Source organism: Alligator mississippiensis, chromosome 4 (genome assembly GCF_030867095.1).
Source record: "Alligator mississippiensis isolate rAllMis1 chromosome 4, rAllMis1, whole genome shotgun sequence".
Taxonomy (NCBI): domain Eukaryota; kingdom Metazoa; phylum Chordata; order Crocodylia; family Alligatoridae; genus Alligator; species Alligator mississippiensis.
The window spans coordinates 45717880-45734422 of record NC_081827.1 but is presented as its reverse complement, the minus strand read 5'-3'; the positions used below and the strand labels follow the sequence as shown (position 1 = coordinate 45734422).

At 46.6% G+C, this 16543-nt stretch overlaps 1 protein-coding gene across 2 annotated transcripts in view; it reads right to left on the bottom strand.

Annotated features, from left to right (window-relative positions):
- FAM3C (FAM3 metabolism regulating signaling molecule C) overlaps window positions 1-12909 on the bottom strand; it is a 45881-nt gene extending 32972 nt beyond the window's left edge. Inside the window, exons 1-2 of one of the 2 annotated variants that reach the window (XM_059725938.1) lie at window positions 12804-12907; window positions 1395-1525 (exon numbers count right to left, since the gene is read on the bottom strand). The gene's annotated coding sequence lies outside the window, so the exon portion shown is untranslated. Of the gene's footprint in view, window positions 1-1394; window positions 1526-12803 lie in introns of both variants that reach the window. The other variant, XM_006261681.4, reaches the window with a different exon arrangement.
- Window positions 12910-16543: the final 3634 nt, after the last annotated feature.

Below are 16543 nucleotides of genomic sequence, written 5' to 3'. Positions count from 1 at the left end.
ATGTATATGCAGCTCTTTGCAACACAGGCTCAAAACAGCTTACAGTAGAACAATACATTGCAGCAGTCTAGCCTTAAGGTGAAGAAAGCATGAATGATAATGTCCAAAAAGAAATCAGAATTAGAAAGAAAACGTTGCAACCTTCTTACCAGATGATACTGTTGCTGCCTCAGGACCCAGGAGCACCCTAACGCTGTGAACCACAGTAACAAAAGGGAGGCTGATAGGTGTCCCAAACTGCTCAAAGCCAAGCAATCTGCCCGCTACTATCACCTCCGTCTACAGTTTTAAAAACCCATCCAATCCCCAAAAGCAACCAGGCCCTGGGGAAGGACTGAGACTGCAGGGCAGGGTCAAAAAAAGGTAGAGCTGGTGCCATCAACGTACTGATGGCACCTCACTCCAAATCTCTGCAGTCCCACTCAGCAGATTCCTATACACACTGAACAGGATGGGCAATACGATAGAGACTGGGGGGGGGGGGGGGGGGGGGTCTAGAAAGGAAAGGTTCTAATGGGCTGATGAGTAGATGCTCATCACCATCCCCTAGGATCTTCCTGCTAGGAAGGAGCAGAATCAATTCTGCTCCTTCCTAGGGCCAATGTTGTCCCAATCTTTAAGAGGAGGAGGAAGAACTATAGACCGGTCAGCCTTACCTCTACCCCAGGGAAAATCCTAGAAAAAATTATCAAGGAACACATCTTTGGGAGCCCGCTGGCTAATGTGATGCAGAGGGGTAACCAACATGGGTTTACAGCAGGCAGGTCCTACTTAACTAACCTAGTTTCTTTTTATGACAAGGCCAGCAAATGTTTAGATGCAGAAGTTGAGGTGGATGTTACCCATCTGGGCTTCAAGGCCTTTGACACAGTATCCCATACCATCCTTATTAATAAACTGAGGAGATTTGCCTTGGATGACTATACGGTAGAATGGGTAGCAAACTAGCTCATGGGTCGCACTCAGAGGGTGGTGGTGGATGGGTCAGTGTCAACCTGGAAAGATGTGTGCAGTGGAGTCCCTCAGGGCTCAGTTCTGGGGCCGGTGCTGTTCAACATCTTCATCAGTGATCTGGACAAGGGGGTGGGAAGCACTCTGTCCAAATTCACGGATGATACAAAAATATGGGGTGAAGCTAACACCCTGGAGAGGAGGAACCAGATCCAGACTGACCTTGACAGTTTGGGGAAGTGGGCAGAGAGCAACAGGATGCAATTCAATAATGGCAAGTGCAAGGTACTACATCTAGGGAGAAAAAACTGCCATCATACCTATAGGCTGGGGGGCGACCTTCTCAGCACCACTGAGGCAGAAAGAGATCTTGGAGTCACTGTGGACTCCAGGATGAACATAAGTCACCAATGTGATGAAGTAGTCAGCAGAGCCAATCGCACCTTGTCATGCATCCGTAGGTGCTTCACAAACAGGTCCAGGGAGGTGATTCTCCTTCTCTACGTGGCACTGGTCAGGTCGCAGATGGAGTACTGTGTTCTGGATGCTGCAGCTCAAACGGGATGCGGACAACCTGGAGAGGGTCCAAAGAAGAGCCACTTGTCTGATTGGAGGCCTGCAGGGAAGGCCCTACAGAGAAAGGCCAAGGCACTTTAACCTCTTCAGCCTCTCCAAGAGAAGGCTGAGAGGGGACCTTGTGGCAGCGTACAAATTCATAAGGGGAGAGCAACAAGAAGTAGGAGATGATCTGTTTACCAGGGCACCCCCTGGAACAACAAGGAACAATGGCCATAAGCTATTGGAGAGTAGGTTTAGACTGGACATTAGAAAAAAATTCTTCATGGTCAGGGTTGCCAGGATCTGGAATGGGCTTCCAAGGGAAGTGGTACTCACCCCATCCTTGAGGGTCTTCAAGAGGAGACTGGACAGGCACCTGGCTGGGACAACATGATCCCAGGTTTGGTGACCCTTTTCTTGCCTGCCAGGGGCAGCAGGTCAGACTAGATGGCCCACTGAGGTCCCTTCCGACCCTAGAATCTATGAATCAATTAATACTGCTCTGTGAATACCCACTAGGTCCTGTAAATGCTTTATCAACACCTCATGGTCAACTATATTAAAAGGCTGCTGAAAAATGTATTAAGATCAGCAGGGCACAGTTTCCATTGTTGATCTCCAGATGAAGATTATAGACCATGGTCCCAGATGCATCAGAGACACTAGTTCAAAATAAGACACATAAATAGGAATGACCAAGATTCCTCCACCTAACACTCTGACTTTGCAACAAAAGTAGTGGTCCCCAAGAAATGCCAGACCCAGAAAATTTTTTCTCCAAACTAGGTACCAAACTCTTCATAGCAGACTGAAAAATACTAAGTTTCCAGGCCAAGACAAGCTAGATTAACCAAGCCACTCACTATCTAGAACAGTTCCGCTGAAAAATACTTTGTAGGTACAATGGCAGTGATGAACAAAGCTTCCTTGCTGCCACCTTACCATGTCATAGTCCTTTGAGAAAGAGATCCGTCACAAGCAGTTGACTTGGATGCGGGTTGAGAGCCACCAGAGCTCTAACTGCCTGCCCTCCTCCTCAACCTCCCTCATATACCAACAGGATTGCCTCAGCAGTAGCAGTGGATCCCTGGGTGCCACTGTGGCCATGGCTATGGTCAGTGTGCTATTTCACAGATCAATCAGGCCATCAACAAAGTAACCATCAAGGTCTGTGGGAATGTTGTCCAGAGTGTTCTGGAATCCCGCTGGTCGGTGAGTCTCTGGTGGAGCGGGAGGGAGGGAACCAGCCTAGCCAGTGCACCACTCCAAAAAGCACAACAGAAGACAGATCTACACTCCTAGGAAGTAGCAGTTCAATCACAACAGAGGTTTTTTGACAACCTCACCGATAATCAGAGCCTCTGTATGTAGGCAGGCGCAAAACATTAGCACAGTGCTTCCTAAATTTTTGCTGCCTGGGGTTCACTCTCTTCCCTGCCTTCCCACATTAAAATTGGCTGCACACTTCAGTCATGGTCCATGGGCCAGATTCAGTCTATGGGCCTGAGCTTGCTATGCAAGGTGAGCACAGCCAGGCCTTTAGGCTGCCACAGAGAGTTGGCACAACTGGGAGTTGATCCAGCTCATTTTTTTTTACAGTACTTTTCCATCACACTTGGAGCCATAGCTGAACACTTAGGAATCACTGGTTCAGAAATCTTCCTGCACCCCTAAAGAGCCAGCCTCAGCATGGATACCACAAGCCATGTGTACAATTAGTTTAAAAACAGCAAATCCATCGTCCTTTATCAGACTCCGAAGCGATTTCAAGTGGAATACCACGGGCTTTCCACCTCCCTCAAGCCTAGTTTTATTCAATTTAATGACAAAAATGTGAGGATGATATCAAGATTAGGACTGTCTCTGGAGGAAAAATAAGTACTTAAAAAAAACAACCCCCCCCCCCCCCCAAAAAACCCCAAACAACCACCCAACTCAGCAGGTGCTACACAAGACGGTTTACTGCGCAGAGCAGTTTACTCCAGAGTAAGCGTGTGCATCTACACATGCACATGCTTATTGTGCAGTAAACCTTGCTAACTGCGAGTACATTTGCTACCTGCTAGCACTCGTGTAGACACTTGACTGGAAGCAAATCTGCCCCTGGTCAGCCGGGCAGCATGGGCTGGGAGACTGTTCCCTGTTGCTGGGGTGGGCTCAGGCCCCACTGGGGCTCCAGGGGCAATGTACCCCTGCCCTGGCAGCAGGGAGCTCTCAGCCCCCTGGTCGAAATCATGAGCGGGGACTGGGATAGCTTTATTTCCTAGTGCCAGCTCCACAGTCAGGAGACTCGGGCTGGGAGATTCTTCCTTCTAGATAAGGATCGCCAAGCCCCCAGGCTCCCCAATCACAGAGTGGGGGATAGGGAACCTGTTCCCTCCTCAGCTCTGTGATGCAGAGCTGGGTGGGGAACAGGTGTGGAGCTGGACAAGGAACAGGCTCTCCAGTCCCCACCCTGCGATCATAAAGCTGGGGGTGGGAACTGTCCAATCAGAGGCGGGTCCCAGCCCTGTGCCCCAATCAGGTGATCAAACGTAGAGCAAGGAAAGAGCTGCAGGGGTGGGGTAGGTCCCAGCCCTCTAACCCCATCTGCCAGTGGGGCAACTAGCAGCAAGCCCCTGGTTCGGTTGGGAATTCCCCCCTGCAGCTCTTTCCAAGCCCCCTGCCCCTGATCAGGGAGCGAGGGCCAGGAGTTCCCTGCTGCTGGGACAGGAGGATAGTGTCCCCACACAGGATCCAGTGGCAGAGCCTAACCCAGCAGTAGGGAGCTCCCCAGAGGGAAGGAGCAACATCCCAGACCCCACCAGGAGACAGCTGTCTCCTGGCCTCATACTCCCTGTCAGCCCCTGGGCTAGCACCCAGAGCTCCCCCTGGCTGCTGCAGGGGGCTGGTGCAGGGCCAGCAGGGGCAGGAGCAGATTGCTGCCATGAGCAGCAAATCTTCTCCCAAGTCTCTGCATGTGTAGACAGCTGCCCAGGAGCATTTACTCGCAAGTAAACTGCTACTAGATCAAAGCACGTGTAGACACATCCAGTAAGTTGGAGAGATCTTTTAACAAATCAATAAAATGAAATTCAGTGAAGCTAACTGTGAAGTACTCCATTGAAAGGAAGCAAAATGAAATGTACAAAACAGAACGATGAATAATTGGCTATGCAGCAAAGCTGCAGAAAAGAATCAACGTGCTGTACTGGATAATAAACTGAATATGAATTAGCAATGTAATGCTACTGCAAATCTCTTACTCTAGTCTGTACTGACAGGAGAATAAGATGAAAGACATGAGGGAGTAATTAATTTCATTCTATTTGCTGTTGAGGAGCCATCAGCTTGTGGACTGTGTCCAGTTTTGGACATTCCACTAAAGAAACAGATAAACAAGAGAATGATAAGAGGTTCAGAAAACATAACCAACAAAGAAACATTGAAAGAAATGGAATGATTTATTTTAGAAAAAACAAGGGGGAAATACTCCTCTGTTCCAATACGTAAAAAAAGGTTATTAGGGAGAAGAGAGCATTGAATTGTTCTTTATATACACTGGGGAAAGGACAAGTATTAATCAGCTTAATTTGTAGAAAATATTTAGGTTAGATATTAAGGAGGAAAATCCTAAACCTTTCTACCCATTATGGTAGTTAAGCACTGGAAGAGGCTACTTAGGTCTGCTGGGGAAGCTCCTTCATTAGAGATGTTAGAAATGTATCTTTAGGGCATGACTGAGGTATACTGAACCTGCCTCAGAGCAGGGGAATGTACTGAATAATTTCTCAAAATCTTTCAAGCCCTACATTTCTATGATTTTATGATTATTTGTAATATTTCTAATTTCAGTTGTAATGTTGGATATGGTCTGCCTCTACCTTTTGGACTGGAACTCTGCCAACTCTATGAATTAAAACCAAAGCTTCAAATGGCAGTGGAATTATGAAAAGGGTCAAATACTTAAAATATGAGTGTACTTTATTTTCATTTATATCCTGTTAATGAGCTACACTACGCCAATTTATGTTTTCATTTATACTGTACTAAGGATCTAAAGAATGCTGTTTCTATTAAGTCCAAACTCTGTCATTGCCTTCAAGTAGTCTGGAGTTTCTCTTTTGTTAAAGATTGGATAACAATTCAGATACTGCACTGAAGAATTAGCTATCCCCATCTGGACTCTGATTTTAAATCTACAACTGGGCAGAATGATGTGCTGATTTAAGTAAAGAGACCAATGTCAACACAGGTGAGACTAAATGCAAGAGGCAAGGATTGGAAAGGATATGGACCAGACTTTGGGTACCACGTACCCTTCCCAACCATATAGTTGGCCCAATAAAAATATCACCTACAAAAATGCTTGCTTTTCACATATTACCCAAAACATCATGACTACAACATCAATTCAGCACAACTTGAGACTAAATGTCACAGCTCAAGTAGAAACCTATATGAGGGAATGTGAGGTGGGGAGGTACACGGGGTGGGGTTTAGGAGGTGACGGAGCAGAATTTGCATCTGGTCTGCCTTACTCAACCACCCCCTAAGAAAGACCAATAATGAGTTTACTTATTTTGATACTTGCCATTTTTTTAAATAAAGAAAACAAACTTTAACATTTCAGTTATATAGTTTAAGATGCACTATTAGTAATTTTTTAAAAAAATTCAAGCCCTAAGCATTCTAGTCAGGCAGAAATATAAAACCAAAAAACTTGAAAATGGAGAGTCAGAGGGCTTTATTTAACTATGAATCTATTCAGTGGTTAAGTATTGCTACAATTACCTGTTACTTTGTAGTTCACTACCATTTATGTATATCTTTTTAAAGAACATTACCTCCATGATTTCTCAACATGTTCTGAGGAATGCAACAGGCATGGATGTTTTTTATAGCAATCAATGTTCATGCAATTGTTCTACATGGGCAAAAAATAAAGTACATACACGAAAAATAATTTTCTTGCCAAACCACCAGCATGACTGCCATATATGCATATGGTGAATTCTAACCACACCATCCATTTATTTCTTTAACTAAAATATCTAGCTTACTAAAACTGGGACCTCTTGATTCCTCGAGGTCCTTACAGAATCTACACCATGATTCTACAGCCCATTACATATGAAGTCACCAACCCCTCCCCCCCCCAACCCTCACCAAAAATAAAGGAATGGTTACAAACCCATCTGATGAAGCAAGTCCTCATTTTCTGAATAACCAGTGAGTGATCTGTTTTCCAGGCTACTAATGCACAGTCAAATTGTAATAAGCAGCTTCACAATTAGATCCTCTTTGTAAAAGTCACACATTGCACACGAAGCTGATGAAAGCCTTATAACCCATAAAAGAGGTACACATGGAATCACAAGTGGACAAGGCATGTAGGGAGTGTTTGCATCTCTTGTAAAGGTGGGATAATGGCACAGGTATCCACATTAATGCTCAACAGGCCTTAATGTGTTGTGTGTGGGGTGAGGCACAAAACATCCTGGAATGGAAGGGACGCAAGATCCTAAGCAGTTAGGGACCAAGACTCTTTCAAAAGAGGTGCAGAGAGACTGTGGCTACAATTCCAGTAAATGAGTTGGTATTACAAGTGCAAAGCAGTAGATCAGGGACCAAGTTTCTTCCCTACAATACATACTATATGCTTAGACCGTCATACCAGGGCACATTCTATGAGTTGTGTGTTAGAGGAATGAATGCATTACACACCAAATAAAATTTCTACACAAAAGTTTGTCTATATTCATACTGTTTTTCATAAATGAGTTAATTGGTTCTTGCATAACACTTTTTACACATTATAACAGCGGTCAATCGTGGAGCCTCTGACAATTCATAGATGCTAGGGTCAGAAGGGACCTCAACAGATTGTCGAGTCCAATCCCTGCCTAGGCAGGAAAGAGTGCTTGGGTCAGGTGGGCCTATGCAACCTTCTCTTAAACACCCCCAAGGTAGGGGAGAGCACCACCTCCCTTGGAAGCCCATTCCAAATTTTGGCCACCCTTACCATAAAGAAGTTTTTCCTGATATGTAGCCTAAATCTGCTCTCTGTCAGTTTGTGACCATTGTTCCTTGTTACCCCAAAAGGCACCCTGGTGAACAGAACATCTCCGATCCCTTACTGCATCCCCCTAATTAATTTGTAGGCAGCCACAAGATCACCTTTCAGCCTTCTCTTGCAGAGGCTGAAGAGGTCCAAGTCTCTCAGTCTCTCCTAATAGGGCTTGTCCTGGGCCCCAACCATATGAGTGGCCCTCCTCTGGACCCTTCTTGAAGTACGGTGCCCAAAACTGGACACAGTACTCCAACTGCAGTCTGACCAATGCTGCATGGAGGGGAAGTAACACCTCTTTGGTTCTATTTGTCATGCATCTGCTAATTCATAATAAAGTGCCATTAGCTTTGCGATGATTTTGTCACACTGGCAACTCATGTTCATCTTAGACTCCACCATGACTCCAAAATCCCTTTCTACTTCTGTGCTCCTGAAAGGGTCACTTTGTAATCAGTAGGTGTGCTGGATGTTTTTGCATCCTAGGTGCAGCATTCTGCATTTGTCTTTGTTGTACAGCATCCTATTGTGTACTGCCCACTTTTCTAACCTGTCCAGGTCTGCCTGCAATTGTTCCCTACCCTCCAGTGTGCACTTCATCCCACAATTTACTATCATCTGCAAACTTGGACAGAGTATACCACACCCACATCCAAGTCACTGATGAAGATATTGAAGAGTACAGTTGATCTTAGTCTGTTAGAGGCTCCACGATCAGGAGTGGCTGGGCTGAGCGATGCTCCCTGCTGCCCAGGCTGGCCTGGGTGAATGGGGTCAGAGCCCAGGCAGCTTGTAGGGGGTGTGGAGGGGGCGGGGGGCTGAGCAGAGTGGGGCAAGGGGCGCTAGATCCTGGGATGCCAAAAAGTGATGTGCACCATAAAAAAGTTGGAGACAACTGCATTAGTGCTGTACAATTAGAATCATCCTAACAATGTATTTGTTATTGCAAGGTCATGTAGCAGACCAATGATAAAGGAAGTACAAATAAATAAACCCCCAAAATATAATCTTTTCTAGACTATTTACACAAAATGCATCATCAATAAAATTGTGCTAATCTGAGGCCTAAAGACAGAATCTTCACAGTTAATGCTTTGGCTGTTGATGGCACTGAACTCTTTACCAGGATAAATGGAGTATACATCATATCCCAACCTACTGTTTCAATTCCTGCCTATGATTCAAAGAAACCTGTCCATTTCATGTACTACAATGGTAAGCTAGATAGGATAGTTAAACATCCAAATAACTAGGTCATTGTGCAGGCTTCTCTGGCCTTTTTTTTAGGCTACGATCAAGTGTAGCTCCACATCTGGCACAAACAGGACAGGCTTGAGAGGTGGTAGACAGTTTTATATAAATGGCAGTGCTTTAAGATGAAAAGCGTAGCATAGAAAAACTTTTGAGATCCGGCCCCAAGCAAATTATACAAATTATTCTGCTAAACCTAGTCAACATGACACAGCAGAAGAGCCTGAGATATACAAGTAGTTCAGAGAAGCATTCTCTCCCTTTTTCTCAGGGTAAGTCAATTTTTGTGGAAGAGTTCAGACTAATACCAAGCAGCCAGTGATGTGTCTGAAGAACCTGTAAGTCAGATGATGGGACTTTAGGTAAGACGGTTCATGTGCACTTCTATCTGTTGTCTAAAAACTCTCTTCCTCAAGTAATTTAATTCTGATATTGTTTAAATAATACTTGGGCTTAAGACTACTTCCCTGGTCACTATACTCATCACAGATTCTAAAGAGAAAGACTGCAGGCACCAAACCCAACCAAATCTGCTGGATAACTAGGGTCAAAATATAGGACACTGGAACTGGATCAGATGAAAGCTGAAAACCGCAGAATTCTAATGGAACTGAGGTTGACTCGCATCACAAGGGAGGCAAGGCTTGATTCCTGAAGGCATGTACTCAGAGACTAGGCAGAGGCAGAAAGGCACCTCTCAGTTAAGCAGATATTCTCAAAGCAAACTTCCCAGGAACTTAAATAACAAGGAACACAAGCAATGTGCCTCTGAAAGTCTCCATGAGATTTTAATGTCTAGTTAGCATATACAGATATATTCTCAGCTAGTGAGAAATGCCAGCTCCCCCTCATCAGGATTAGTTTTTCTGATCTGTAAAAAACAAGGGGTATTTGAATGTAGAGCAAAGCACTGGTATTTTCCATTCAAAATCAAAAAGAGAGCCTGAGGCTAAAAACAGTTGACTTGATTCCTCTCAGGGGCTGATTATCCCTATCTTTGGGTGGAGGAGGTAGTGACTGTCCCATCAAAACAGGCAGAGAAACAGCATTTTACACATGCTGCTTGAATGGCAATTAAGTCAAATTAGTCACAACTGTAGGGGGAGGGGGGAAGTGTTATCCTGGCATTTCATGGCTACTAATATTGTTGCTACTATTGCTAAGAATTATGCATTAAAATGAACGCATGTAACATTCTGTTAAGTACTAAAGCAATTACATAAAACTTTAAGATTACATGGCTATACTCCAACCGAGAACAAGGAAACAACACAAATTTGAGAAGAATGCAGGAATATGAATGCAAGCAAAGGATTTGCAGGATAGGTTTCTAGTCTGTTAATTCTCAATCCTGAAACTCACTGACTTCAATCAGACTATTAACAGGAATAAAGGTAAATACATGCAAACTACACACAACATAGGGATCTTTGTGAATGGTCTCCATCCAAAAGAATTGCAAATGAACTCCAGAGCACAATATAAAATAGGATCTGTTTTTGTTTATGTCCGTTGTCACTGTATTGCAAGTTTTATTGTTTGGTTTTATTAGTCAATTATATGGGTTCATTACTTATTATTAATAAAATCTGCATTTTTCATCTGTTGTCAAAGCCCTTTACAAAAATTAGTAACTTGTATATCATTGTCCCCACTCCAAAAATGGGGGAACTTAGATGCAGAGAAATTAAGCAAGCTGTTCCACAACACGGCACTAGTCAGTAACCCAAACAGAACATAATGTAATATCCCACCCCTCTTACCTACTAGCACCTAGTACTAGTGACAGATGGTCTTAAAGCAGCAATTGCCAAAGTGTCTATAGCAGAGAGCAGAGGAATTGTGTCATGAAAGGTGGGCTGGATGGGGCTCTGGCTGTGCTGGCCCCCATGCAGAGGGATCAGCCCCAGGTGCACCAACCAGCCCCATGCAGTTGGATGGGGCTCTGGCCATGCTGGCCCTAAAGAGGCATCAGGACCCTGGCTGGACCAGCACCACGTGCATGATTGAGCCCAGGGCCAGGATCTGGCCCTCAGACTAGCAAGTAAAGTGTGCCTCCAGGTTTAATCTAGAAAAAAACCTGCCTGTGATATCAAAAGTTTGGGAAATGCTATCTTAAAGCTTTATTTGCCTTTCCACTTCGCAATCACAGAAGCATAAAACTTGGAGATATGGAAGAATTGCATGAAAAAAAATCTAACTCCGCATCCACATTTCTCCCACTGAAGAGCTCAGTCTAGCCCAACTCCCTGCCAGGCTAGGACTGCCTCCTACAAAGATTTCTTGAGAGCATGATCTAGGATTGCTCTTCATAAATTATGTACTGACAATTCTTATGACCAGTTACTAAACTTTACTAACAGTTTTATTAAAAAAAAAACAAAACACAGAACAAAACAAAACAATCACAAAACCTTTGAAGAATACTTTTGCTCAAAGCAATACTTCCTCCAACAACACAAGCTTTCATAAATAGGGACCTACCTAAGTCACGGTGAAACAACAGGTTTTTTGCGGTCTACTCACAGCACGCAGCCTATTTGCCCACCTTTAAAAAACGTGTGGTCCCAGCTCACCAAGTCACTCATTGGCTTCCCTTAGGTGGGGAGGCCACAGGAAAAGGGAACAGAGTTTGTGAGACTAAAAATGAAAAAACAGGGATGGGAGTGCAGGTCAGAGGTTCAAAAAATGTGGGAGCAACAAGCAGAGCACACCGGAGAACGCCCACTGGTCCTCAAACAAGTCCAAGGAACCAGCAGACGCTGCCCAGTGATACTCTGCTTAGAGACCAGAGCAAATCAAGGCAAGGCAAGCAACTCTGCAGTCCCCAGGGACCCTCCTGGCCAGAGCCTCCTTCCTGATCAAGTACAGGGCACCAGCTCTGGTCCCAGCAGGAGCCCTGGCATCCCCTAGTCAAAGTCTCCAGTCTACAGCAGAAAACGTGTACTTCTTCAGTTACACTGCTATAGTTAAAGAAGTATAAGCCCTTACTGTCTATATGATGACAGCAGCAAAGAAAAAGTCCAGAGAAGAGACTATTTAGAAAATAACCTTAACACCTACGCTAAAAGCAGACTGTATTTGAATCACAGGAGGCCAGGGACAGAAGTTACACATGAACTGGTTTAAGTGATCAGAAACTGGTTTAAGCCTGTAAGAGAACAAAAGCTCAGTGCACATAAACCAGTTTCAAAACGTCTGAAACTGGTTTAAGATAAACCTGGTTGAATGCAGTCCCATACTTAACTGATTTGGGTCAAACTAGTTTATGAAACGTCTGTCCCAAACCAGAAAGTGAGGGGTGGAAGGGACCTCAGAAGGTCACATCTAGTCCAACCTCCACCCCAAAGCAGGACCAGCTCCAACTGCATCATCCCAGGCAAGACTTTGTCCAGCCGGGCCTCACGATCCTCCACGGACAGAGACTCTAGGCCAGTCTGACTCCCTCCGTCCTACAGTGTCTGATACCAACATCGACATGTCGAAAATAAAAAACCCAGCCGCCTCGGCAGCAACCGAGTTTAGCACGACGAAGAGCAGCACATCCTTTTACACGCAGAGCTCGTCCCTGCAGCCAGCGAGAGGCAGCGAACTCCAGTGAGCGGTGACCTTCCCTGAGAAAGAAGCGTCAGTCCGTTTTATCCGCGCACACCCGGTACACGGGCACGGGGAGATGCCGTTTCGAGCCGGCGGCGGCATCCCTCGCTGGGGCTCTGCCCCGCGCACCTGGGCTGCGAACAAAGGAAACCGCCTCCCGCTCACCGCCCGGTTACGCCAATGAAGCCTGGCCGCCGAGGACCCGCAGCACAGCAGCATCCCCGGCCGCCGGCGGGGAAAGGGAGAAGCGCCGGAGCCGCTGGAGGCGGCGGCCTGAGGGGGGCAGCGGGACCTGGAGCGGGCAGGAGGCTCTGCGGCGACCGTGGAGCGAACGGGGGCAGCCCTAGGTAAGCGGGGCCCACGGCGGGTGTCAGGGGGTGGTGCTGCCCCATCTTACCTGCGCTCCCGCCGCCGGCGGCGCTGGGGACTGGCCGTTGCCGGCCGAGCGAGCAGGAAGCCGCGGTGCTGCGGGCCCGGCCCGGCCGCCGCGGGGAGGGACGGGGGCGGGCGCAGCGCTCGGGCGCCCCCTGACGCTGGAGGACTCGGCTGCTGCCCCGCCGCCGCGCCGCCTGGCCCGGAGCGGCGTTGAGTCCTGGAGTGCTCCTGGCTGGAGAGCCGGGACTAGGCGAGACATGGACACATTGGAAAGGGTCCAGAGGAGGGCAGCACGAACGATTAGAGGTTTAGACAGCCAGGTTGAAATAATTGGTTTGATTTAATCTAGTCAAGAGGAGATTAAAGGGCCTGCGGGCAGGGAGGGGATTTGTAATAGTTTTCAAATACAAAAAGGCTTGTTATAATCAAGACAGTGTTAAAATTGTTCTCTGTCTTCACGAGGGCGATAACAAGAAGTATAGGACTTATATCACAACAAGGGAGATTGAAGCTAGGTATTAAAAACAACTTTTTTACCCCTACGATTAAGCACTGGAACAGGTTACCTAAACTGGTTGTGGAATATCTGTCACTGGAAGTTTTTAAGTGCAGTTGAGACAAATATTTGTCTGGGATGGTCTCACCAGAGATGATTCTCCTCGTGAGCAGGGGATGGATGAGATGACCTCAATAGGTCCTTTACAGGCCAGTTCTTCTGAATCTGTGAGATAGGGGAGATGCTTTCTCGCAGCAAATCCGGCCACCAATAATCACTCTCCATATTTTTCCGAGGCCTGCCAACCGCCACTGTATGTCAGCCAGAAGAACAATTAAAAAATTTTTTTATAGTACAGCATGTAATATCTGGTGTAATTTGATAAAAATCAGAGTTCAAAAACAGTTTGAAACAACGGTCCAGATTTTTAGTTTCTCAGTGTCCCTTGGACAAAGCAGAGGAAGCGAGCTGGTTATAGACTGGTAATTGTGAAACATATTCTATGCTAGCTTCAACCCACGATGGAACATTGAACAGCAGGGCTGTGCGAAATTTTGCCATCCATTTCATTTTGACACTGTTCCGACTAATTTTGAGGTCAAAACAGCAAAATCGGAAAGAAACAACAGCTGTCGAAATAGCCTCGAAACAAAACGAGGCTAGTCGAAACTTTTTGACCATAGGCTGGGCACGGGAAGTCAGTCCAGCAGGGCTGACTTCACATCCCCAGCGCCAGATCCAGCAGGAGACGGGGAATCAGTCCAGCTGGGTTGACTTCCTATCCCCTGCGCTAATTCCCCATCCCCAGCGCTAGATCGTGATCTTGCTTGTATCAAAACAAAATTGTGTGTCAGAGTTCAACAACATTTTTGTAACAATTTAACTGATAATTTCAAGTTATGTTTATTATTGTTTTTATGTATTTCATTAGAAAAAAGAAAAGTATAATTTACTTTTAAAAAATTTGGAGTGAGAAACAGGATAACACTTTTTAAATTGGTCCTGTGTTTTATAAATGTCAGGAAAAAATGTACATAAACTCTCAGGTAGTATGAATTTGGACCCAGTCCAGACTTCAGAACCAATCCTGTTACTGCAGGAGTGGGCAAAATATGGCCTGTGGGCCACAGCTGGCCCACAAGGCTATTCCATCCAACCCGCGGGGCCTCTAAAAAATTTAGAAAATTAATATTTATCTGCCCTTGGTTCCTGTCAAAAATGACAGGAGACAGGGACAGTAGGACCCAGGGGAAGCCCTGGAGGGTTCCTGCAACAGCAGGGCCTCAGGTGGGGGCGGGGAAGGGCAGGGGAGGACCCCAGGCAGGGAAGGAGCTTGGGGGGGGGAAAGCTGAGCATGGCCCTGTGGCCGGTGCTCCCTGCTGCAGCCACTTGCAGCCTGCACGCGGCTGTCCTGAGCAGGCACAGGCAGCCCCACATGGGCTGCAAGCGACTGCAGCATGGGGTGCCAGGCACAGGGTGGGAGAGGAGCCACTTTTCACCTGTCCCAGCACCAGCTTGTAACCTGCCCCCACTGCCAGCCTAGGCCCTGCGCCGGCTCTGGGCTCACCCATCAGGGCTGCGTGCAGTGGCAGCAGCTGTGGCCCCCCCCCTGCTTGCCACCCCAGGCAGTGTTTGCCACCGCTGCCTCTGCTGCCCAGCGCATGAGCTCCAGGCGGGTAGCAGCAGTCAACACAGCCCAGCACAGCAAGCAGGGGACCGCAGCTGCTGCTGCCATGTGCAACCCCAACTGGCGAGCCTGGAGCTGGCGCAGGGCCCAGGCTGGCAGCAGGGGTGGGTTACAAGCTGGTGCTGATTGTGGGGGGGGGGGGAGGAAAGCGGCCCCTCACCCACCCTGTGGCCAGCACCCCGTGCTGCAGCCACTCACAGCCCGCCTGGGCATGCCTGTGCCTGCTCAGAACAGCCCCGTGCAGGCTGCAAGCGGCTGCAGCAGGGAGTGCCAGCCACAGGGCAGGCGAGGGGCTACTTTTCCCTGTGCTCCACACCAGCTCCTTCCCGGCTGCACGCTGTCCCCCGCCTGTACTGCGAGGCTGGGGGGCACTGGGAATGAGTGGGTGGGGAGCCAGCGGGAGCACAGGGCCCACACCGGTGTGTCCCAGGGCCAGTGCCAGCAGGGCCCAGAGCAGGGCGGCAGGAGTACAGGGTCCCAGCTGGCAGGGGCTCTATGGAGCCAGGCCAGCTCCCCCCTCTCCCTGCTGGTGCAGCCCAGCCCAGCTCCACAGACCCCTGCCAGCCTGTGCCCCGCTTTGGGCCCCACCAGTGCTGGCCCTGGGACACTGGTCCCAAGACATTGGGACATTGGTCCCAAGATGGTGACCAGGCGGGGCACCTGTCAAGGGGCAGGGCTACCCATGTGGCCCTCAACAGCTTGCCAAAACTGCGTAAGCAGCCCTCTCCCCAAAATAAGTGCCTGCCCCTGTGTTACTGGGATGAGCCAAATTAAATCTGTATATCAGACTCCCTGAACTTAGAGGAAGCTTGTCTGCTGATCTGAACATAGCTTTTTTGGACCTCAAACTACTAATTTTTAGTCATTTAAATTTTGGCCCTAAACTAAGTGGACACTCCTTTTAAAAAAACAAATGTGATATAGTGGCATAATTATAGATAAGCTAAAGAAAGCAATGATACATAGCCCTACTTAATTCAAATTGGTCAAGTAGTCCATGCCAGTGGAAGAAAATTGTGTGTGTGTATATATATATATATATATATATATATATATATATATATATAAATAAATAAAATTTGCAGCACTGCAAAGTGGTTTTGACTATATCTATTATATATCTAAATATATATTGACGATATATATTCTGATATAGTCAAAACCCCTTTGCAGTGCTGTGTTGTGTTTCACAGTTGTTGATTAGTGATTGAACCCTATGGCTATGGCTGTTGGCCAATCACAACTGCTGATTCTATTCTATCATCAGTCATAATTCCATGATCTGATGTCAGAACTGTTCCTTATGGTTTTTAAAAAAAATACCATAAGTAAATATAGGTCATACATACAAAGATCATAAATTAATGCTCCTGCCCAAGTGATTTTACCCTAAAGTTCTGACTGTGCCAGCTTATTTTATTAAAGCTTCCAGGAACCACAAAGTAGGTTCTCTGGAGTTTGAATGTTTAGTGGTATAAAAAATATTTCTTCCATGAAGGAGCATAATCTTATAAAACACTCATCTTGGAGTCAGAAATTGATGAGTCTTACAATCTATTCTTTAAGCAATGAGTTACAA